We start from the raw sequence: 26,093 nt of genomic DNA on the forward strand, positions 1-26,093 counted from the left end.
AAAGAGGATGGATTGATGGAATGATAGATGGATGGATTGATAGATGGTTAATGGATGGATGGAAGGACGGATGGATGGATCAATGGATCGATGGATGGATGGATGGATGGTGATGAATGGATGAATGGATCGATGGATAGATTAACGATGGATGGATCGATGGAAGGATGGATGATTGATGAATGGATAGGTTGATGAATGTATCAATTGAACGATGGATGAATTGATGGATGTGTATGTCAACATGTTTATGGTTTTATGTGTATATTAATGCATGTGAATTACTAATTTTTCTTTTGTTATTGTATGCTAATATTATTGTGTATGTTGATGGATGGATGGATTTATTCTTGTAGGTGTATGCGTAAATGATATATGTATATGTCCAATAAGTCGTCCTATTTAAAGGTATATTTGAGAGAGATGCAAGTCACATCTTTAATTCTTAGGATTATTGCATATTATGACAATATAAGTCACACAATTGATGAATCAAGTGCCAAAATACACAAATTAGAGTACGCACAATGCCTGCTTAGAAGGCTATAATGTGCTCATCTTTATAGTTACTTTCTTACAAGACATATTTTTTTTATTACAAACTCTAATAACCAAATTAATACCATTAAACCTCTTTAACTCCACCTAATAAGCTTATTCGGGTATGGCTTCGTGTCCAGGTCCGGGTCAGGGTAAATCGGATTCGGGAATTTTAGACACACCTTATAGATATCTGTTTGTGAGTGTATGTGTATATATATATATATATATGTACATACATATATGTGTCTGTATGTGTGTGTGTGTATGTGTGTGCAATTCTAATTAAAATAATTATCATTATAATTAATATATTATGCATATCATCAACAAAGAAAAAAAAAGTTATTTAAAAATAGTCTATAATGACGACAAGTCCTCGCTATAAGTTAAATTAAGTTTATTTATGTATTTATTTAAGCTTTTGGAGGGATTGGTTATAAAAGTCCTGCCAAGTAAAAACTTTGTCTCGAGGACATGCTCGCGAAATAGGGATATTTAATTTCCTTTATAATTTAATTTGATTATTTTTGGTGAATAAAAAAATTAAACTAAAAAAATCCACAGACAATTTTGGTTCTTTTACATCGAACGTCTCAGCCTCCTCAAAATGTTTCTACTCTTTCCAACCTCCACCTTCGTTCTGGTTATTATGGAGTTGAAATCCTGCTCAATAGGTATATTTCCATCGAATTACGGCTTTTATAAAATATGCAACTAGGTATGGTCGTTGCAGTTTTGTTTTCCGGTGATGTAGGTTAATTCCGTTGGTTTCCGATGATGTAGGTCGATTCAGTTCGTTTATCAGTGATTTAGGTCGATCACGTTCGTTTGCTGGAGAGTCAGGTTGATTTTGTTTGTTTTCCAGCAAGTTAGGTCAACTCCGGTGAGATAACCACTTTACTTTGAGTTTAACTATTGAGACTGGTCTCTTGTTATTTTCTTTGAATTAGGTGATTCAAGTACTGATTTGGGTATCAAAAGTACTCTCGTTTGTTTTGTAGGAAATTTTAATTAAAGTCAAGAACTTGATTTTCTTAAATTGAGGTACAACATGTGGATTCCAAAGAGAAAATATTTTGTGTTTTCATAACAATGTCGACCAATGTCTAAGAATGGAATTTTAACACCTTATGATATTGACATGGATTCATTACAATGGTTTGTACTAAACAACTATGAAGAAATGAAAGCCTACATATCGTAAGTTTGGTTTATTTTTTTAGTTTACTTATTTGGTGATTATGATAAACTAATTAGAACATCTTGGTCCTCATACAATGAATTTGTATCTGAATTCCCTGAAAAGAATGCCAAAACAAACTTTCCTCTAGGCTTTATTGTAAGGTAAATATATCTGACCATCATACCAACGAATTAAATGTATCAGTGCATAATTCATTAACACATATTCTTACAGTTCTTGCATAGTCAGTGTTTTTATATTTGTCGTACACAGTTGTGATATCAAACACACTACTCAGAATTGTGGTGTTGTTACATTTAGAGAAGATGGTACACCAGATTATAGTCAACTAGACGAGATCATAGAGCTAAAATAATTAAGTGTTTACTAGCTTGTACTATTTTGTTGGAAATGGTTCAACACGTTAGGTAAGGGAATACTAATAAAGAAAAACATAGTTGTTGCTATCGACATCAGCCATAACGGTTTGCTGATCAACAATACATTTTAGCCACACAAGCTCAACAAGTGTTCTATCTTCAGTATCCTTCTAAAATCTTCAACAATTGGAAGATTGTAGAACAAATTCAGCATCGAAAACTTTGGGATCATCCAAGTATTAGTGTTGTTAGTGAGATAGATGTCTTGCATGACAATCAATTGTTTGATTATAACTTGGTTGTTGACCCGATGGTTGAAGTTGATGAATCCACTTCATGAGTGTTACAAGACATTCAATCATCTCATTGTAACTTGGTTGTCGACTTAGGCTACTTGCGCATGAGGATTCAATCATCTTCAGATCCAAACTCACTCTTTGTGGATGATCAAATTTTTCTTGATCCGGATAAATACAATGAATATACATACAATTCAGATGACGAAGACGAAGATGATGATAATGAAAATAAAGAAAGTAATAATTATCATAGTGACAATGACAATAGTGGCAATGATGAAAGCGATGATGATAATAATTATTCCAATTAATTATATGATAATGTCTCTGTATTTAATGTTTGAATATCCTGTAACTAGGTAATACATATACATATACATATACATATACATATACATATACATATACATATACATATACATATACATAGTTGCTAAAGTTTTGTATTTTTTAAAGGAATGTCAATGTATGTTGCAATGTCACATGGTTGGGACAATGTGGGTGAACCTCCCTGTAGGAATTCCGATAGGATCCCTAACACTTGCAAGGCTTGTAAGTTTTATGTTTTAGTTAATTTAATATATTTATATTAAATATTTGCGGCCATTTGCTAACCTTTTCAATTTCTTGAACTAATGTAAAACAAACCAGGAAATGTTCAAAATAGAAAAGCCTTAACTTAAAAATTTTATGTTGACAAGGGACAAAAACTACCGATTGAGTTTGATGATGAAGAGAATCAGTATAGGTTTGCTGGAGAGAACCAGCCAAAGATTGTAAGGTTGATCTCAAGCCAGGTCGATAAGTATGTTCCGAAGCACAACTTTACTTGGAAACATGTTCCCGATTGTTATAAACGAAAGATATATCCGGTTATTTGGGTAATTATATGCAATGTAATTTTTCCTTATTACTTTTTAAATATTTACTAAGTACTTTCTTTTGCAGAATTATTTCAAACTTGACCGTTTAAGAGAGATTAAACATTGTGAAGGAATTAAGGAGGGAACTGAAGCCGGATGGTAGAAGAAGTTACAAGGACTAGAAAAGTAACCTAAGACGCCTTTTCAAAATGTTGGAGGTAAACAAGATTCTAAAGCGAAAAAGAAACGGAAACCAAGTCACATTTCTCTTGATGAATGGGCGAAATAGTTGATATGTTCTTAGAAACCGATTACCAGAAGTGTTGCGAGCAAAATAAGAAAAATCCAGCTAAACAACCCTGTACTAGTTCACATGGGAGTCAGTCTTTGGCACAAAAGAGATACATTAATGTAGTATATCTTTCCATTATTATTATTATTGTTGTTTTTGTTGTTTATAGAGTAAGAAAACAGGAAAATCATGACACATTGATGTTTGGTACGATGCGCACTGCAAGAATGGGGTCTGGGCGAACAGGAAGGCCGAAAACAACTAGGTAAGTAATAACCATAACCAACTTTAATACACCTAATATATAATAAAACTAGGTAAGAAACCAACCGGTACGTTCCTAGTTAACGACACGTATGCTAGAGTTTTGTTTGATTCAGGTGCCAATTTAAGTTTTATAGATTATAACTTTTTTAGTCTATTAAACGAACCATTAACAAAACTTAATAAAACTCTAAGTTTCGAGACCGTTAGTGGCAAAATTATGAAAATCTCTGAAGCCCTTGAAAACGGAAAAATCTTATTAGCCGGTAACGTTCTGCCTATTCAATTATTGCTAATGACTCTTGCTGGTTTTGACATTGTACTTGGTATGGATTGGTTATTGAACAACCATGCTCGTATCATTTGTGATAGCAAAACCGTCGAACTTCGAGCCCCTGATAAACGAACCATTCGAATTGAACGTGACAAAGACGCTGGCCAAGTTAGCCTAATCTCAATTATATGGGCTAAAAAATGTTTAAATCAAGGATGTTTAGCATTCATGGCCTACGTCACCAAAGAATCCAAACCAAGGGAGATAAATGACGTACCTATTGTCTCCGAATTCTCTGATGTCTTTCCCGACGAACTTCCTGGAATCCCTCCCAATCGTGAAGTAGAGTTTAGGATTGATCTTATGCCCGGAACTGCTCCAATCGCCAAAGCCCCGTATCGATTAGCGCCAACTGAGATGAAGGAGTTAAAGAAACAACTTGACGAGCTACTCGAGAAAGGCTTCTTTCGCCCAAGTTCTTCGCCGTGGGAAGCGCCAATTCTATTTGTCTAGAAGAAAGATGGATCAATGCCCATGTGTATCAACTACCGATCCTTAAACAAAGTCACCATCAAGAATCAATAGCCACTCCCTCGAATCGATGATCTTTTCAACCAACTTCAAGGTGCAAGCTATTTCTCGAAGACATTCCGAAAACCGCTTTCGAACAAGGTATGTACGTTATGAGTACACGGTCATGCCGTCCGTTTTGAATTACTATTGCCCCAGCCGCTTTCATGGATATGATGAATCGAATCTGTAAACCTTACTTGGATAAATTTGTTATCGTATTCATCGAAGACATACTTATGTATTCTAAGTCTAAGGACTATCATGAAACTCACCTCCGATTCTTACTTGAAGTACTTAGAACCGATAGATTGCACACCAAGTTCTCGAAATGCGAATTTTTGCTTCACGAAGTGTAATTTTTTGGACACATCATAAACGTGAATGGAATTCAAGTCGATCCCGCAAAGCTTGAAGCTATCTCTATGTGGGAGTTTCAAAATTCGCCAACCGAGATGCGAAGTTTCTTAGGTTTGGCCGGCTATTATCGTAGGTTCATTGAAAATTTTTCTCGTATAGCTGTTCCCTAACCTCATTAACTCGCAAGAACATTAAGTATGAATGGGGAACCAAACAACAAGAGGCGTTCGATATACAAAAAAAACTCACCCAAGAACATATACAGCCTTGTCAGAAGGTACCGAGGACTTTGTTGTCTTTAGTGATGCGTCTCACTCCAGTTTGGGATGGGTACTAATGCAACGCAAGAAAGTAATCGCTTACACCTCTCGACAACTAAAGGTACATGAAAAGAACTACACAACTCAAGATCTAGAGTTAGGCGCATAATCTTTGCTTTGAAGATATGGAGGTACTTTCTCTATGGAGTCAAATTTATCGTGTATACCGATCAAAAGAGTTTGAAACACATATTCTAGCAAAAAGAACTCAACATGCATCAAAGGCGCTGAATGGAAACATTAAACGACTATGACTGTGAAATCATTTATCACGAAAGAAGGCTAACGTTGTAGCTGACGCCCTAAGTCGTAAAGAACATAAAAAACCAATAAGAGTTTGAGCTCTATGATTAGAACTCCAAGTAGATCTGATCGAGCAAATCTAATCCGTTCAAATCCAAGCAATCAACAAAAACAAGATCTCCGACGAAAAACATAATGGCACCATTGACTCGCTAGTCAAGGGTGAAGATAGTATACTTAGAATGGGAAACCGGATTTGGGTACCAATCCTTGGGGACTTGCGTGAATAGATCATGAGCGAAGCTCACAAGTCCAAATACATGATGCACCCCTGTAGTGACAAAATGTATCAAAACCTAAAGCCGAACTACTGGTGGAATGGAATGAAAAAGGAAATCGCTTTGCATGTAGCAAAATGTCTAACGTGTTTTGAAGGTCAAGGCTGAACACCAAAAGCCCTCTCGATTGCTTCAGCAACCCCAAATCCCCGTTTGGAAATGGGAGTTAATAACAATGGACTCATCACGAAACTCCCGAAAACAACTCATCATCATAATGCCATTTGGGTTATCGTCGATAGATTAACAAAATCCGCTCACTTCATACCAATCAACGAATCTTACTCAATGATAGATTAGCGCGTATCTATGTGAACAACATCGTTGCTTTGCATGGAGTACCGATGTCTATTATTTCTGATCGAGACAGCCGATTCACGTCTCATTTCTTAAACCTTAGCACCGCCTATCATCCACAAACCGATGGGCAAAGCGAAAGGACGATTAAAACGTTGGAAGACATGCTCCACGCTTGTGTGAAAGTCTTGTGGAAGTTGGGACAACCATCTACCCCTAATGGAATTCTCATATAACAATAGCTATCACACGAGTAATCAAGCCACACCGTTCGAAGCGTTGTATGGTCGTAAATGTAGAACGCCCGTGTGCTGGTCTGAAACCAGAGACAATTAATTATTTGGACCTGGGATAGTCCAAGAAACCACCGATAAGGTTTTACATCCGAGAATGGCTTAAGACCGCCAAAAGAGCTACGCCAATGTCCGGCGTAAGCCGTTAGAATTCATTATAGGTGATAAGGTTCTATTGAAAGTTTTGCCATGGAAAGGCGTTGCTCTCTTCGGTAAGAAAGGAAAACTAAGCCCTCTATTCGTTGGACCCTTCGAAGCACTCGAACGAATTGGTACTGTTGCATACCGTTTGCGACTACCCGAGGAAATGAATAGGATACACGATGTCTTCAACGTCTCTAATCTGCGAAAATGTCTACCCGATGAATTTTTGTCGATGCCATTGAAAGACATTGAAATAAATGAAGATTTAAAATTCATTGAACTACCAATACAAATCGAAGATTCAAAAACAGAGAAGTTAAAGAGACGAACATTGAAAATTGTGAAAGTAAAGTGGGACTCACGAAGAGGCCCCGAATACACTTGGGAACTCGAATCTGAAATGAAGAAAAGTACCCCCACTTGTTCTAAAGCGAATATCACTTACGAGATTCAATTCAAGGTGGGGAGGATGTAACATCATGAAAGTTTCGGATCAAAAGTACCAAGTTTCAAAAGTTAAAAGGACCAAAATGTAAAATTATGTCTCCCTGACTCATAGCGATACACGATGGGTCAAAAGACAAGCTCATCGCGTATCGTGAAGGGCTTATTCCATAACCTAAGAAATGGTAACATGGCGATACGTGATCGCCAAAGAGCCAACATCATCGCGTATCGCGATAACGTGGTCTGACAAGCGTGACACATGTCTCCGCGTGTCATCTGGTGGCACTATGTGTTGCCAAGTTTCACCACGTGGCACCACGTCCGCCATGTGGCGTCACGTGGCAGGCCTAATGGTGACCAAGCAGACCTACGTCGCGATACGCGACAGGTCAATAAAGGGGCCATCGCGTATTGCGATGGGTCCCTTGATTTGACTATAAATAGCGGGATTGAGCCCTCATTCCATCTCATCCCAAACTCACAACCTCTTTCCCTCTCTAGAAGTCTCTCTCTCACTACCTCGAATTACGTGCAAAACCTTCCTCGATTTTCGTTCCCAATTCCTCGTATTTCGTAACACTAAACCATCAATACCCGAAGTACCGACGATGTCATCTTGAAGTTTGAGCCATCATGAGACGACCCGATGATCCTCTCGAAGTACGTGCCGTGAAGATTGGAGTACCTCGATAAACGTGTCGAAGAAAGGGTTGATTAAAGAAGTTCAAACGAAGCGGCGTCGAAGTGATGCTCGATTGTGTAGGGTTTTTATAATCCAAACTAGATAGGCATAATGCCTGAATAAAATAATGATAAAATAAAGGCTTAAAACCCTAAGTCGAGGATATACTCGATACCTCGATAAATTATAAAAAGAAATCATAACAAAGAAAAGAAAAGAAAGAAAAGTGATAATATTATTCTATGTTTTAAATGTTATTTAAGTTTAATATTATTATTCTTAGATAATAAGTAAATGAAAGTGTACGTTTCTTAAAGAAGAAGAAACGTAGGGTTTTAAAGAAAAGTAAATAAGTTGAAAGAAAGAGTTTTAACTTATGAAAGAAAAGAAAGAAATAATACTTTTAAACTCAAAGTTTAAAGTAAAGAAAGAATGTTTTGAACTAAAGATTAATAAAGAAAATATAATCGAGGTAAAGATTATAAAAAGAGACTAAAGGTCTTAAGCCGGATTAAAGATCCGACTAGCAAAAGGTTATACTCGTACTATAGGTGCGAGATAGCAAAGAAAAGGGAAAGACCCTCGGACGGTGTATTGAAGGTGATCCGAAAGAAAAGGTGAATACGTCCCAACTTTATAGACTTGTTTATTCGAGTCAAATAAATGAAAAGAATACATGAGATTACGTATCTCTAAAACGTTACAAACAAAAGTAATCGCTATCCCTTAGGCTGTCGTGTACGTTTGTTTGGATCCTTACATATGCGGTAAAAAGTTGGTGGGCGCACCGCACCACACTTGGCCAATACCTCCGCCAAGATGGGCCAGACCTAAGTTATGTCCGTGAGACTGACCATGTGTATACGTATGGTACCTAAGTAATGTCGAACGCTGCGGTATTAGCTGGGGTGTCTTGTGTTTGACCTGAGTTATGTCTCAAGGGGTAATCTAGTAAAAGAAAATATTTTAGCGTCAGTATATTCACCAGCATGTGTTGCTGACGTATTTTCTAAACATTTTGCAGGTTATCAAGAACAGAAGTTTGGGATGCCGAAGTGCTTAATATATCCGATGGCTCGGATAATTTTGTTATATATTAAAATATATATGGTGTTTTGTAAGAACAAGAATATTTTGTAAACAAGTAATACTTTTAACAGGTATTTTATAATCTCGTCTTTTGATTTGTAAATAATATTTTAATCCACATATATATTACTTCCGGTTTAAAAACGTAACTCTGATTTATTTACAAGTGTTGTACCAAAATATGTGTTACACTCCGTGGTCTAGGGTGTGACAAGTTTTGGTATCAGAGTCATCGATCATATCGAATTAGATATTAAATAATAATACCTAAGCTTCGATCCAAGTGAATAGGAAAAATATTTTATTACTAGTTTATTTAATTAGGGATAAGATAGATTTGTAACATTTTCTAACCCTCCTCAATCTAAACCACCCATAGATGTCATTCAAGAAGATAATGAGTGGATTCATGAGAGACGCGGGAAGAGCTGGAATTCCTGAACCTCTACTTAAGGATAATATGAGTGAGGATTAGTACGAAGCTTTCTTTAATCAAGACCAACTGCTTGACCGAACCAAACCAATATACTTCCATGGAACTAAACAATGTCCGATCGGCCTACCCGATGATCCACCGATGCAAGGAAACGATCCCCCAAGACACTCAAGCTATCATCCATCAAGCATACCGATGTACCATCCGTCCGACATCTAAGCATATATCCGTCCGACGTCCCGACATATCACCCGTCTGACATCCTGGTATATCAACCTCCAAATCCTCATTCGTCGTATGCATTCCTCTCCAATAAGCAAATAAAGGAAGAACTTGAATATGATTCATCGGGCTAGATGCAATGCCATTCTGACCAAAGAAGTTGGCATACCAGAACTTCAATTTTCGACGCAGTGGAATCTCACCCCAACTCTTCTAAAGGACCATCCCAAAAGTCAAGAATGAGAGTCATGAAACCATATGAAAGCTTTCGTTTACACCCGATGGTGCATGAGACCGCAAAATTGATGGAAGAAGAGGACCCCGAGGAGGAAGAGGACCCGGAAGAGGAAAAAGACCCCGAGGAAGAACCTGAAGAGGAAACGGCCACACTGGAGGAACCGACAAGTTCTGATTATCCGCCAAGTCAAGGATGTATGCAACCGTTCTTTCAACAGTCCAAGCTATGGCTCTGTGGACCCCTATATGCAATTCCATCAAGAACTCAACAACAAGTCACCACCAAGTTTCCCACCGTATGAAGGCGAAATTCCGTCAGTCGAAGAACAAGCGAACGAAATCCTTGAGCAAAATGAAGCAGCTTTAGCTTTCTTCAACTATCCTTCTGACATTACATTATCACCATACCCCCAAGAACCACTACGACATAGTTATGATGTGGTACCGTGATCCGCCACCTCGATATGGATATCCGAACGAGATCCCCAATTTCAAGAAGAGCATCTTGATAGGGCTTTGCACGAGACCGATGATCTAAGAAAGAAGGTAGTTGTTGATGGAGTCAAGAAGAAGAAGATAGAAGATAAGCTTCTTCGAAAATGCAACAAGATGACCAAACTGGTGAAGATTTACATGAAGGACTAAGAACCCGAACTGAATCGAATAATGATATTTGTTGAGATAAATGCTAAAGTAATAGTGTGTTGTCATGGTTGTAATGTTTGTGTGTTTTATGTAAAGGACGTTAAATCATCTTGCTAAGGATAAGAAAATATATATATCAGGGTAATGATATATATATATATATATATATATATATATATATATATATATATATATATATATATATATATATATATATATCTGTGTGTGTGTGTGTGTGTTAGTTTTTAATAAATAAATGTAATAGTATATATATATGATTTTTGACATATACATATATATATATATATATAAGTAAATAAAGAAAATATGTGTTTAAGAAAAGATTGTAATTTAAATTTCAGCAATGTCAAATCGAAACGATGCTGAAGCTTCTCGAAAGGAAGCAAAAAATAGAAAAGAAAAAGAAAAAGAACAAGAAGAACAAATCCCTGAGAAATACATGAATCAAATACAAAAGATGATAAAAGAAGCCGTAAGAGCTGAATCTCAAGCTACAACTCAATCTAGGCAATCTCATCCGTCGAACTGTCTAGAAAATCTATCAAATCTCGTCCAAAACCGTCTCATGTGGAAGAGAGTTTTCACGAATCCAATGCTGATGTTAAAAAAAAGTTTAAGAAGTTAAAAATTGATAGTTGCTCCATTAAAGACTTTAAGTATTTGGACCCAAAGAATTTTATGGCGATAAAGGCGCCATTACGACTGTGAGATGGCTTTAAGAGATGGAGTCAATAGTGATTATAAACAAATGTTCCGAACAAGAAAATATTCGATATTCAGCCCAAATGTTTTAAGGCGAAGCTTTAGAATGGTGGAATACTCTTATTATGAGCAAGAGAAGGCACGTATTATACAATTTGATATGGGAGGAGTTTAAAGAAATGATGTTGGCGAAATTATGCCCGATGCATGAAATCGACCAAATCCAAACAAAATTTCACAACCATAGGTCATAGGAACTAACCTTCGTGAATACAATACAAAGTTCTATGAACTCTGTCGTCTTGTGCCCCAGCTGGTAACCCCTGATTCCAGCAAAGTAACACGCTATATTTGGGGACTTTCACGGGAAATCCGCGACATGGTGAGGTCACACCTCCCACAGACCGCCGAATCTGCAATGAAATTGGCTGGATATCTAATGGGTGGTATGATCCGCAACATAGAAGAAGAAAAGAAAGTAGTGCCTACTCATGACAACAAAAGGACCGGAGGAAACGCCCGATTCAAGGGCAAAAGTGTTAATCAACGCAAGTCTGGATTTAATTCCAACTTGTCACAATGAAAGAGTTGCAAGAAATACCACAAGGGTCGCTGCCACTTCGCTCCGTCCTCTACCACAACCGTCTTCGACTCGGCCATGCAACTTCCAACTATTGGAAGAAGACCATGACATGTTACAACTGCAAAGAAATGGGTCATCTGAGCTTTGAATGCCCTATGAACAAATCCGCGACTGTTGGTGCGGGTGGAAGTGGACAAAGAAACAAATCCGCGACTGTATGCTCGACGCCCGAAAAGCGACCGACATACCGGAAACCATCACCGGTACGTTCCTAGTTAACGACACGTATGCTAGAGTTTTGTTTGATTCAGGTGCAAATTTAAGTTTTATAGATTATAACTTTTGTAGTCTATTAAACGAACCTTTAACAAAACTTAATAAAATTATTAGTGTCGAGACCGCTAGTGGCAAATTTGTTAAAATCTCCGAAACCCTTGGAAACGGAAAAATCTTATTAGCTGTTTACGTTTTGCCAACTCAACTATTTCCAATGACTCTTGCTGGTTTTGACATTGTACTTGGTACGGATTGGTTATCGAACAACAATGCTCGTATCATTTGCAATAGCAAATCCGTCGAACTTCGAGCTCCTGATAAACGAACCATTTGATTTGAACGGGACAAAGATGTTGGTTAAGTTAGCCTAATCTCCATGATAAGGGCTAACAAATGTTTAAATCAAGGATGCGTAGTATTCATGGCCTACGTCACCGAAGAATCCAAACCAAGGGAGATAAAGGACGTACCTATTGTCTCTAAATTCTCTGATGTCTTTCCCGACGAACTTCCTGGAATCCCACCCGATCATGAAGTAGAGTTTAGGATTGATATTATGCCCAGAAATGCTCCAATAGCCAAAGCCCCGTATAGATTGAAGCCAATTGATATGAAGGAGTTAAAGAAATAACTTGACGAGCTACTCGAGAAAGGCTTCATTATCCCAAGTTCTTCGTCGTGGGGAGCGCCAATTCTATTTGTCAAGAATAAAGATGGATCAACGCATGTGTATTGACTATTGAGCCTTAAACAAAGTCACTTTCAAGAATCGATATCCACTTCCTCGAATCTACGATCATTTCGACCAACTTCAAGGTGCAAGCTATTTCTCGAAAATCGATCCGCATTCTGGCTATCACCAACTCAAAGTTAAATCCGAAGACATTCCGAAAACCGCTTTCCGAAAAAGGTATGGACATTATGAGTTCACGGTCATGCCGTTTGGACTTACTAATGCCCCAGCCGCTTTCATGGATATGATAAATCGAATCTGTAAACCTTACTTGGATAAATTTGTTATCGTATTCATCGACGACATACTTATGTATTTTAAATCAAAGGAAGATCATGAAACTCAGCTCCGAATCCTACTTGAATTACTCAGAATCGAGAGATTGTACGCTAGGTTCTAGAAATGCGAATTTTGGCTTCACGAAGTGCAATTTCTTGGACACATTATAAACGTGAATGGAATTCAATTCGATCCCGCAAAGATTGAAGCTATCTCTAAGTGGGAGATTCCAACGTCGCCAACCGAGATCCGAAGTTACTTAGGTTTGGCCGGCTATTATCGTAGGTTCATTGAAAATTTCTCTCGTATATCCGTTCCCCTAACCTCGTTAACTTGCAAGAACATCAAGTATGAATGGGGAACCAAACAAAAAGAGGCATTCGATATACAACAAAAACTCACCCAAGCACCTATACTGGCCTTGCTAGAAGGTACCAAGGACTTTGTTGTCTTTAGTGATGCGTGTCACTCCGGTTTGGGATGCTTACTAATGCAACTCAAGAAAGTAATCGCTTACGCATCTCGACAACTCAAGGTACACGAAAAGAACTTCACAACACACGATATAGAGTTAGGCGCCATAATCTTTGCTTTGAAGATATGGAGGCACTATCTCTTTGGACTCAAATTTATCATGCATACCGATCACAAGAGTTTGAAACACATATTCAAGAAAAAAGAACTCAACATGCGTCAAAGGCACTAGATGGAAACTTTAAATGACTACGAATGTGAAATCATTTATTATAAAGGAAAGGCTAACGTTGTAGCTGACGCTCTAAGTCGTAAAGAAAGTAAAAAACCAGAAAGTGTTTGAGCGCTACGATTAGAACTCCAAGTAGATCTGATCGAGCAAATCAAATCCGCTCAAATCCAAGAAATCAACGAAAACAAGATCTCCGACGAAAAAGGTAAAGGCACCATTGACTCGCTAGTCAAGGGTGACGATGGTATACTTAGAATGGGAAACCGGATATGGGTACCAATCATTGGGGACTTGCGTGAAATGATCATGAGCGAAGCTCACAAGTCCAAATACATGATGCACCCCGGTAGTGACAAAATATATCAAACATAAAGCCGAACTGCTGGTGGAATGGAAAGAAAAGGGACATCGCTTTGCATGTGGAAAAATGTCTAACGTGTTTGAAGGTCAAGGCTGAACACCAAAAGCCCTCTGGATTGCTTCTGCAACCCGAAATCCCTGTTTGGAAATCAGAGTTAATAACAATGGACTTCATCACGAAACTCCCGAAAACAACTCGTCAACATAATGCCATTTGGGTTATCGTCGATAGATTAACAAAATCCGCTCACTTCATACCAATCAACGAATCTTACTCAATAATTGATTGGCACGTATCTATGTGAACAACATCGTTTCCTTGCATGGAGTACTGTTGTCTCATTTATGGAAAAGCTTCCAACAAGAGTTAGGTACAAAGTTAAACCTTAGTACCCGCCTATCATCCACAAGCCGATGGGCAAAGCGAAAGGACGATTCAAACGTTGTAAGACATGCTCCGTGCTTGTGTGATAGACTTAGGTGGAATTTGGGACGACTATCTACCCCTAATGGATTTCTCAAATAACAATAGCTATCACACGAGTATTCTAGCCGCACCGTTCAAAGCGTTTTATGGTCGTAAATGTAGAACGCCGCGTGCTGGTTTGAAACCGGAGATAAACAATTTTCTAGACCCGAGATAGTCCAAGAAACCACCGATAAGGTTTTACAAATCCGAGAATGGCTTAAGAAGGTGCCAGACCGCCAAAAGAGTTATGCCGATAAGGCGTTAGAATTCATTATAGGTGATAAGGTTCTATCGAACTTTTTGCCATAGAAAGCGTTGTTCGCTTCGGTAAGAAAGAAAAACTAAGCCCTCGATTCGTGGACCCTTCGAAGTACTCGAACGAATTGGTACTGCTGCATACCGTTTGCGACTACCTGAGGAAATGAAAGTGATACATAATGTATTCCACGTCTCTAATCTGCGAAGTCTAGCCGATGAATCTTCGTCAATGCCCTTAAAGGATGTTGAGATAATTGAAAATTTAAAATTCGTTGAACGACCAATACAAATCGAAGATTTAAAAACAAATAAGTTAAAGAGACGGACATTGAAAATTGTGAAAGTAAAGTGGGATTCATGAAGAGGCCCCGAATACACTTGGGAACTCGAATCTGAAATTAAGAAAAGTACCCCCACTTGTTCTAAAGCGAATCTCGCGGATGAGATTCATTCCAAGGTGGGGAAGATGTAACATCATGAAAGTTTCGGATCAAAAGTACCAAGTTTCCAAAGTTAAAGGACCAAAAATGTAAAAATCTATCTCCTTGACCCATAGCGATACGCGGCGGGTCAGAAGACAAGCCCATCGCGTATCGCGAAGGGCTTCTTCTAGAACCCAAGAAATGGTAACATGGTGATACGCTATCGCCAAAGAGATACGCGATGACGTGGTCTGACAGGCATGACATGTGTCGCCACGTGTCATCTGGTAGCACTATGTGTTGCCACGTGGCACCGCGTCTGCCCCGTGGCAGGCCTAATGGTGACCAGGCAGACCTACGTCGCGATACGTGACGGGTCAATCAAGTGGCCATCGCGTATCGCGATGGGTCCCCTGATTTGCCTATAAATAGCGGGAATGAGCCCTCATTCCATCTCATCCCAAACTCACAGCCTCTTTTTCTCTCAAGAAGTTCTTCTCTCACTACCTCGAAGTACATGCAAGCCTTCCTCGATTTTTGAGCCCCACTCCTCGTATTTCGTACCACTAAACCATCAATACCCGAAGTACCGACAACGTCATCTCAAAGTTTGAGTCATCACGAGATGACCCGATGATCCTCTCGACGTACGTTCCATGAAGATTGGAGTACCTCGATAAGCGTGTCGAAGAAAGGGTTGATTAAAGAAGTTCAAACAAAGCGGTGTCGAAGTGCTGCTCTATTGTGTACGGGTTTTATAAGCCAACCAAGGTAGGTATAATGCCCGAATAAAATAATAATAAAATAAATGCTTAAATCCCTAAGTCAAGGATATACTCGATATCTCGATAAATAATAAAAAGAAATCATAACAAAGAAAAGAAAATAAAGAAAAGTGATATAATATTATTCTTTGTTATAAATGTTATTTAAGTTTAATAATATTATACTTAGATAATAAGTAAAAGAAAGCATACGTTTGTTAAGGAAGAAGAAACGTAAGGTTTTAAAGAAAAGTAAATAAGTTAAAAGAAAGAGTTTTAACTTATAAAACCAAAGAAAGAAATAATACTTTTAAACTAAAGGTTTAAAGTAAAGAAAGAATGTTTTGAACTAAAGTTTCATAAAGAAAATATAATCGAGGTAAAGATTATAAAAAGAGACTAAAGGTCTTAAGCCGGATTAAAGATCCGATTAACAAAAGGTTATACTCGTACTATAGGTGCGTGATAGCAAAAAAAAGGGAAAGACCCTCGAACAATGTATTGAAGCTGATCCAAAAGAAAAGGTGAATGCACCCGAACTTTATAAACTTGTATAATCCAGTCAAATAAATGAAAAGAATTACATGAGATTACGTATCTCTAAAACGTTACAAACAAAAGTAATCGCTAGCCCTAAGGATGTCGTGTACGTTTGGTTGGATCCTTACATATGTGGTAAAAAGTCGGTGGCACACCGCACACACACTTGGCCATGAACTCCGCCACGATGGGACGGACCTTAGTTACATCCGTGTGAGACTGACCATGTGTATACGTATGGTATCTAAGTAATGTCGAACGCTGCGGTGTTTGCTGGGGTGTCTTGTGTGTGACTTGAGTTTATAATTGTGTTTGTTTTAAAAGCTTGAGTATTCCTAAGCCACGATGGGACCGACCTAAGTTATGTCTCGAGGGGTAATCAAGTAAAAGAAAATATTTTAGCGTCAGCATATTCACCAGCATTTGTCGCTGAGGTATTTTCTAAAACTTTTGCAGGTAATCAATAATAGAAGTTTGGGATGCCGAAGTGCTTAAGATATCCGATGGCTCAAATAATTTTGTTAAATATTAAAATATAAATGGTGGTTTTTAAGAACAAGAATATTTTGTAAACAAGTAATACTTTTAACGGGTATTTTATAATCCCGTCTTTTGACTTGTAAATCATATTTTAATCCACATATATATAACTTCCGCTTTAAACACGTAACTCTGATTATTTACAAATGTTATATCAACATATGTGTCCCACGACTAGGCCGTGGTTTGGGGTGTGACATATGAGGTTGCGTGTTTGAAACCAGCATTAGGTGAACGGTGCGGTCATGTTCGGGGTGTGGGTCAAATAGTTAAAATTGTAAACCCCGACTTTACTTCTACTTCTTATGTACCTAATGAAATGCAACAAAAGTGGGAAGAATAATAGATGTTGAATGAAGGACAACAAAAGGTAAATCAACAAATGCAAAATCAGTTAACTCAATTACTTGCAATGGTTAACAGAAAATTGGGATCTTTAAGACACCATGATGAATCAGGATGTTCAAGGCAAGATTATGAAGATGATGAAATTGATGAACACAATGAAAGTGATTAGGTATGTAAATATAATAGAAGTTTATATAACTAAGTTTGTTTAATCTTAATGGTGGGTGGTAGAAAGTCGCCACGGGAGATTATCATTTATGTTTTGTATAAGATTCTAGATTTATGGTGATTTAGGATGTGGGATGTACGGATGAGCAAATTCGGTACCGGTACCAAATCGGTATCAAAGTTTTGAGTGTAAGGATCGGTAGTACCGTACCGGTATTTTTCAAATTTTTACCTTCAATACCGTACCGAACTGAATATTTCGGTACCGGTACCGTATCAAGAATTTGTGATTTTCGGGATCGGTATATTTCGGTACTAGTACTGGTCAGTACCGGTACGGTACCTAACTCATCCCTAGTGGCATGTATGAAAAGTAATATTTTGATATTTATGGTAATTTAGGATGTGACATGTATTAAAAGTAGGAAAATTGATTTTTATTGGTCTCAACTATTGCCTTTTGGTCATTGCTGGTCCCAACTAATAAATTGGTCACTGGTGGTCCCAAATTTTAATGTATTTGTTCCTAACGGTCCGCGGCTAACAGAATCATAACGGCTTTAGTTTCAGGTCGCCGGAAAAACGTCATTGGTTGGGAAAGTCAAATTTTTTGCCAGAAAATAGAACATGAACACCGCCACCACCACCAATTGACTCACCGCCAACCAACCACCATCACTTAAGCACCATCAACTAATTCCGATGATGGTTCTAGGGTTCCGACGAACTCAATAATTGGGGCTTTTAGTAGAAAGAGGTTCCTAAAGGTACAATACAAAGTTACCATGATGTTTGGGAGAAAATTGTTGAGTTTTCGGGGAAAATTGTGTGATTTTCTGCCAAAAACTTGTTTCCGGTGACCTGAAACTAACGACGTTAGAATTCTGTTAGTCTCGGACCGTTAGGTGCAACTACGTTAAAAGTTGGGACCGTCAGCAGCCAATTCGTTAGTTGTTTACGGAAGTGACCAAAAGATAATAGTTGGGGCCAATAAAAACCAATTTTCCTTAAGAGTAATATTTTGATACTTATGGTAATTTAGGATGTAGCATGTATTAGAAGCATATTTTGATACTTATGGTAATTTGTATTTGATAGGTACTAGAAAACATTTTCTATGTTATTTTGTAGTCTTTTCTATGTTAATAAAATTTAGAAAATTTGTTTTAAATAATACTAACTATGCCCTATTAGTAAATAGCAGTTCCAACTTCAAACTTGGCTGGCGGCAGTCCCAACTAAAGGGGTATTTGTTTTTAACAGGCCGCGACTAATGGATGTTAACTCCGTTAGTCTAATGTTTATGTAGCACACTTCGTTGTCAAAAACTTTATTACGTGGCATCTTGCGTGGCAAATTCTCTTCATTTTATTACTCTCTCTCTCTCTCTCTCTCTCTCTCTCTCTCATCTGCCATTGACCGACTTTCTTCATAGAATCTGGCCATCATAGACGTCGGCCACTACCATTGACTACCACCACTATTTTCGTTAATTTGTCATCACCAAGTCCTCACGATGAAGTTTCATGTCCATTTTAGATCTAAGTGTCCGATGGTGGAGATTTTCATCAGAACCCTAGAAACAGTCATCAATTGGAACCCAAAATTCGTGTTAGTTGATTACAGTTTTCAATTAAAATCTTAGGGTTTTTATTCGGTTGATAAAATCGAGTTAAATGATATATTTATTACCTCAAATGGTGTTCGAATTGTTAGTATCCAGCACCTTGCCGGAGTTTAAACGCGATAACGGTTTCTGAATTTCTGGTTTAAACAACTCGCAGGAAAAAACAATTTTGATTTTATCGGTTCTAGCAACACACTGGAGTTGATGGTGATTCGTTTATTCGCCGGAAAAACATGGATACGGGTAGGAATATTAGGTGGGAGGAAGGAGCCGGAACACCTACAAACCGGCATAAAAGACATGTTAAAAGAAGTGTCGAAATGAGGACGGCGGCGGCAATGGTTGTTAGTGGCAATGGTATGGTGGTGTTATGGTAGCTCCTGGAGAGTAAAAGGGAAGGAAGAAGATGCATATGTATACATACATATTCTATATTACTTTCATTGCCAAATAAGCTGCCACGTAATCATGTTTTTGACAACTAAGTGTGCAACGTAAGCATTAGTCGCGATCCGTTTAAAACAAATACCCCTTTAGTTGGGACCGATGTCTGTCAGGTTTGAAATTTAGACTGCTATTTACCAATAGGGCATAATTGAGATTATTTAAAACCAATTTTCCTAAAATTTATTTATTTTTTTTTAAAGTTAGCCTATATCGACAACTTTTCATTTATATAAGAACACAATTTTTTTTTCTAGAAAATACCCTGTACCGACGAAAAGTCCTCGATATAAGAGATTAAATAAGATTTAAATCTTTTTTTTAAAAAGTAAGTTATATCGATGATTTTTCGTCGTTATAGCCATAGTTGTATCGACGACTTTATATTGACGACTATTTTCAACTATTACGACAAAGAAGTTGCGACGACACTTATTTGATGACTAGGTTATCTCGACGACAAACTGGGGATATAGCGACAACAATTATCGTTGAAATAGGCCTGATTTGTTGTAGTAAAACTTGAATTGTGATTTCCGTATTAATGATATTTTTCGAAGAATCGTCTAATGAATCAGCCATTGAATTGATATGAAAAAACTCATTTCGTAAACTAATTTGCATACAAAAATAATAATTTTCTTTCGTGTAGTGGACTTCAAATAAACCGCCGCGTAATGTGAAATTTGACGTAACCTAATTTTTTTAGAAGATGATATGGGGGAGTTACAAATCTTGGGGTTTCTTTGGAATTTGAAAATTCTAAATGAAGATAATATGGAAGTTACCAAACATATGAATATGCCTTCCGAACTTGTTGGCAATAATATGGTATATTCAAATATTTTATCTCTTAAAATTGATGAATATTTTTATTTAAAAGATGAAAAATTTGAGGTGGCCCTAATGGATCATACCAAATTTGGAGATTGCATGAGGCCACGTAGGGTGCATGAAAATACATTTGGAAATTGTGACAAAGGTTTAAAGATAGATGTTGATACGGTTTTTTATTCGCAAGTCAACATGAAACCCATCGATGCTTCTTTCGATCCAGGTAGTACAAGTGAGGCGTCGAGTCGGGTTACGATGATAATAAATAAGGAACAGGGTGATTTTCCATTTGATCCTAGTGGATTTGAGCTATAATCTTTAATTAAAAAACAATCAACTGCCTAAACAAAAGAAATAACAACCTTATTTATAACTAAAACAAACTTATGGGCCGGGCCGACTAATGGACTGGATGCTCCTGCATCATACTCCCCCTCTTGAAAAAAAAACTCGTCCTAGAGTTTGCCTCCGGACCATAGCCACCTGGATCAAATGGAACATCAACCCTATTCTAGTTTATTATTATTATCACAACCCAAATAAATGATTCAAGTTCGTGGGCCGTCTTTCCCGATTTTGAACCTATGCCACCAGTGTCGAAGGGATCTTTGAGTTGTTTCTTCATTATTTTCTTGAACTGTTCAAATACCATCTTTGTTTTAACAGATGCATGTGGGTTATCTATCAACATTGTAGCTGGATTAAAGGGCCTACCAAAGCCACTAAACTCATCCAATTTAAACACATGGAGGCCACATTGGTTTTCATGATGCATATCACTAAGTTTGGAAACAATATTTTCTTCAATTTGAATCGGTAATTTGTTAATAATTCCGAATATTGTGGTTCAAAAGTCAAACTATCATCTTTTATTTTAAATTTCATAATTGGAGATCCCGTAATTTGCGATTCAATTTGACGTTTACCTATGTTCTACGGATGAATTATTTCAGACTCCACAATTTGTGCATCTTCCCCGTGCATTGAACCAGTTTTAGCCATAGTCACACCGCTAGATATCGCGTTATCATCACCAAAAAAACTACTAAGAATGTTTTGCACAAACGAACATTCTTCTTCATCGAAATCAATCCCATCCTCATCGAACCTCGGCTCGTCTTCCAATATACACTCCTGAGATATTGGTTCATAAAATTGAGGTGGGCGACCGTAAAACGGCTGCTCCTCTCCTTCGTCACCTTCGTCCCAGACGGCAGTGCTCGACTCAGTTCCCGTCTTACGCATCTCCCCTTTCAACTCGAGATCTCGGATCCTCTGTCAAAGCCGCATGATCTCTTGATGTATTTCAAGATCTCGTACTCGTTTACGAAGTCGTTTGATCATCTTAAGATCCCGTGGGTCAGAATAGACTCCACCACTGCCTCGGTCGGCAAATCTGCGAGTAGGGTGTCGATATTCTACACGGGCACGTGAATCACCGATGTTCTTATCGATGCCTAGGTCGGCGACTCTTCGAACAAGAAAACAACCGCCTTCACGTAGAGCCATTTGAACAACCAAAGCTCTGATACCAAATGATGCCAAAACCACAGCTTTACTCAAATGGCTCAAGAACAATTGATCATAATCAAAATAACCCGAACCGAAATATTCGGTGACAAGCTTCACGCTTACAATTAACTTTTATTAAACATAAACAACTGAGTAAATAAAATGCATAACCACCCTATTTATAAATAAAAACAAACTTATGGGCCGGGCCGACTAATGGACTGGATGCATCAACATACCTTCTAGAAACCCTGATCATTGTTAAACATATTGAAATGTATTCAAAATTATTACAAGTATCAAATAGGTCTTCGAGTAAGCTTTTGTCCATGTCCAGCACATGTTGTAATCCTCGAGTGTGCTTGAACATTAAGCGTACTTCAATCTTGATGATATAACCCAACTTTGCTCGGAAATATCCCACGAGCAAACTTGTTCTGCTTGATCTCTTCAATCTTTGACATAAGACTTATTCCAGCAAACTTACTATACTCGGGTACTGTAGCTTGCTCGAGATTGAACTTTGATCGAAGAAGTCCTTATAATAATTCCTTTAACTACTAACAAGCATGTTTGAGATCCTTTTATTGAATCCTTGCTCGCCGCACCAAAATACTTATTAACTTGGTTTAAACTTTGATATGTCAAGAGTATGCTCTAACACAAACCTTTCTCCACTGAAGAAAAACCTTGCCTGATAAAGTGTAGTTTACCCGAACTTTACACTTAAAAGAATTCTAGAAAATAACCTTACTCGAATAAGATACCTTGCTTGAATAAGTATAAAACTTGCTCGAAGTGCCTGGTTTGCTCAAATTCCATACTTAGCATATTTCTGAGGATGTTGAGAAGATTCCAATCTTCCTTGATCTTCTTTTAGGTCCAACAATCCCCCTAGATTGGAACAAACTCAGATGCACCAAAAAATATCTATATTACATACACTTGTTTTAAAATATAGATCAAATCCTTTAAAGCAATAAATTACATTACTTGAAAGAAATAAGTTACATATTCAAATTATCCTCAAGAGCATTACATATTAAAAGAAAAATGCATTAATAACATAATAAAAAATTTACAAGCAAATCAAACAATAGTCCTTTAATAATGATTACTTGCAGATTCAGTTTGTTGACTTTCTTCTTTCTTCCATAATCCTCTCCATCCTAACAGTTGCTGCCCTTATGCTGCAACATTGATATCTCCACGTGGAAGCGATGATCTTCTGGAAGATCCCATTTCCTAATGTCATTCAGATCATCCACATGAAGAAATTCCATTTCAAAATCATGCTCAATTACGCCTAATGTCATTCAGATCATCTACATGAAGAAATTCCAGTTCAAAATCATGTTCAATTATGCCCAGGGCCAGACCTTCAGAATTCCTCGGGATAAAACTATCAGTCTTATTTTCAAAGCTTATCTTTGTAATCTTTCCATTCTTTTGTACTTCTGAATTAGGTCTGTCTATTCTTCTTTTCATATTGATGCACTCTTTCAATTTGCATAAGGATTTACAAGCTTCTTGGTTTTGTCAGATGAAATACTTGCCATCCTTATTTCACTCAATCTTTTTTGCCTTTTCTTCTTCTCAGCTTCAGTGTTTTCCATCTATCTCTTCTTGTTTAGCAAAGGAAAGCTTCTCTTGCTTGATCTTTTAAGTACTCTGACAGTTCATTCCTTTGTGAACCAGCAAACCTGTCTCTTTGTTGATAATCATAGAGATGTAGGTCTACCGATTTTTTCAGCTGCTCCCTGTTGAACTCTCTGAAGTCATCTATGAATATTATAGTTTTCAACACATTACTCTTCATTATGACTTATAGAGTCTTGGTATCGGAATCAAAATATAAATTCTTTGGTAAGTCCAAATTTGAAGGTGGACGTTGTTCTCTTTGAAGTGTAGACCTTGTGGTTGGAATGGCTACTCTGGGTACTCTGGATGTACACGCCCTTGAAGAAAAATTTCTTGTAGATTGTGGTCTTCTAACATGCCCCCTTGACTCAAAAATTTTGATAATATCTTATTTGCTCTTCATCAATAGAGATAAATAATCTACACCTTCTTTAGAAAGAGTTTGAATCATGCCAATAGTGTCTCTGTCCATTTTCTCTTGTGAAGGTAGTTTGGGCTCATGATACACATGCCTTTCAGGAACGAACTTGGGAGGACTAGATTGTGTAGGCATGGATTTAGATTTTACAAGTTCCCTGGTTACTTCATTAAACAGCTCCGACTCCTTTTCATATACTTCTTTCAGCTGGGATTTTCCAAGATTATCAAAAACACCCCTTGGCATCCCCCTTTTCAACATAATTTCCCTCAAAATGTTCACCTTTTTTTCAGATTCCCAAGGCTCTTCATCTACACCTTGTTCAGGGACATTCGATACTGATTTAGTTTTTGGAGAAAAGGAGGAAGTTGTTATAGCTTTATCAATATTCACTTGAGATTTCAACTCCTCTTTATATTTTCTTAGTTCCAAGTCATATAGCTCATTCCTCTGAGTTTTTGATAATTTACCAAGGTCTGCATAAGCACCCCTAGCTGCCATTAGTCTTCAAGGAGTTGTTCTTGTTTATCATCCAAAATATTTTTCTCCTTTTTAGCCCTCGCCCTGGCTATGTCAGCAAACTTCTTCCTTTCTCTCCCCTCTTTCTCTTTCTCTCCTTTGTCCTTTTCATCTCTTTCTATTTTATGTTTAGCAATTATTTTCTCTTCAACATGTACTTTCTTTTACAACAAGCTGAATTTAGCTTCTACTTCATATCTGTTCATCTTTTCAACTCCAGTAAATGGAAATCCATTTTCAACAAGATAACCTGCTTTTCTACCAAATCTTCTTAGGACTTTAGATTTTCTTTCCAACTCTTCTTTAAATTTTTAGTTTAGTTCTTTTCTTCTCTTCTTCTTCTTTCACTACAAGGATTTACTCAATCCCTCAATTTCATCAAAAGACATTCTGTTTAGATGTTCTTGTGTGTAGTTGCATCTTTTGAGATAGTCCATATAAAATTTAATACTTTCTTCTTTTCATTTCTTCTTTCTTTTTCAACTTCTCTCATTTTTCTTAGCAGATGTTCAAGATCTCCATCACTCAAATGCTTGATAACATCAAATTCCATTCCACGGCTTACTAATGCAATGATCCTTGGATCTTGTCTCTTCGACTCTTCAAGTCTTGCCCCAATAATCTTAATATGAGTATCAGCCAAATTGATTTGAGGTGAACCATGTTCAACCTCTTTTTCTTTCTCACATTCACCTTCTTCATCTTCTTGTTAGATCTTTCAATGCCCCAATTTGAGGTTCATTGAAGTCTACACTATCATTTTGTTCAAGATCCTCAGGCTTTATCATTTGCAATGGAATGGCATGGATTGGTTCTTCATTATTATTTTCTTTCTTTTCCTCCCTCATGCACTTTCTTCTTGTCCATATTGTTGAAATCTGGAATAATTGGCTCATATCATTTTCTTTTCATTGCATATTTTACCAGTTCCATCAGCCATTCCCTCTCAGCAGTTTCAGTTCTCTCCAACAACCCTGAAATCACCTTTTCAGACACACTTCTAGAAATTTAATCTTGTATTCTCTTCCTATCAAGATATGTTACCAACTATGTATCAACATGTTCTTCAACATTTGGTTTAGTGGTTGTCTCAACTGTTTCTACATTGGATTTCTCCTTCTTATTTTGAAATTTTTGCACCACTAAAGCAACAGATTTTTCAGCTTCTTCATCTTGTTTATGTTTCAAGAGGCCTTCAAGTACCTCTTGATCCAATTCATCTTCTTCCTCTATCCTCAGATGATTTTGAATCTCAATTTGTTCCATCAAGATTATTTGTTCTTCAAGTTCCTTTTCAGACAACATATAATTCAGGAATTTCCTATCAAACAGTTCTTTTAATAACTGATCATGTATTAATTTTGCCTTAAGTGCAGAGTCATACTTATTAAGGATGTGATCATTTGAGCTTATTTATCTTTTCAAAGGTTGCAGTTGGCTCTCATCTTCAGCCACTGCTTTACCCTTCATCTTTCTCCTCTCCTCATCTTCATTGACTGGTTTAGATG

This window comes from Bidens hawaiensis, unplaced genomic scaffold (assembly GCF_021521415.1).
Source record: "Bidens hawaiensis isolate Kalapana, Puna unplaced genomic scaffold, B.hawaiensis_p1.1 tig00022694_1, whole genome shotgun sequence".
NCBI classification, from domain to species: Eukaryota; Viridiplantae; Streptophyta; class Magnoliopsida; order Asterales; family Asteraceae; genus Bidens; species Bidens hawaiensis.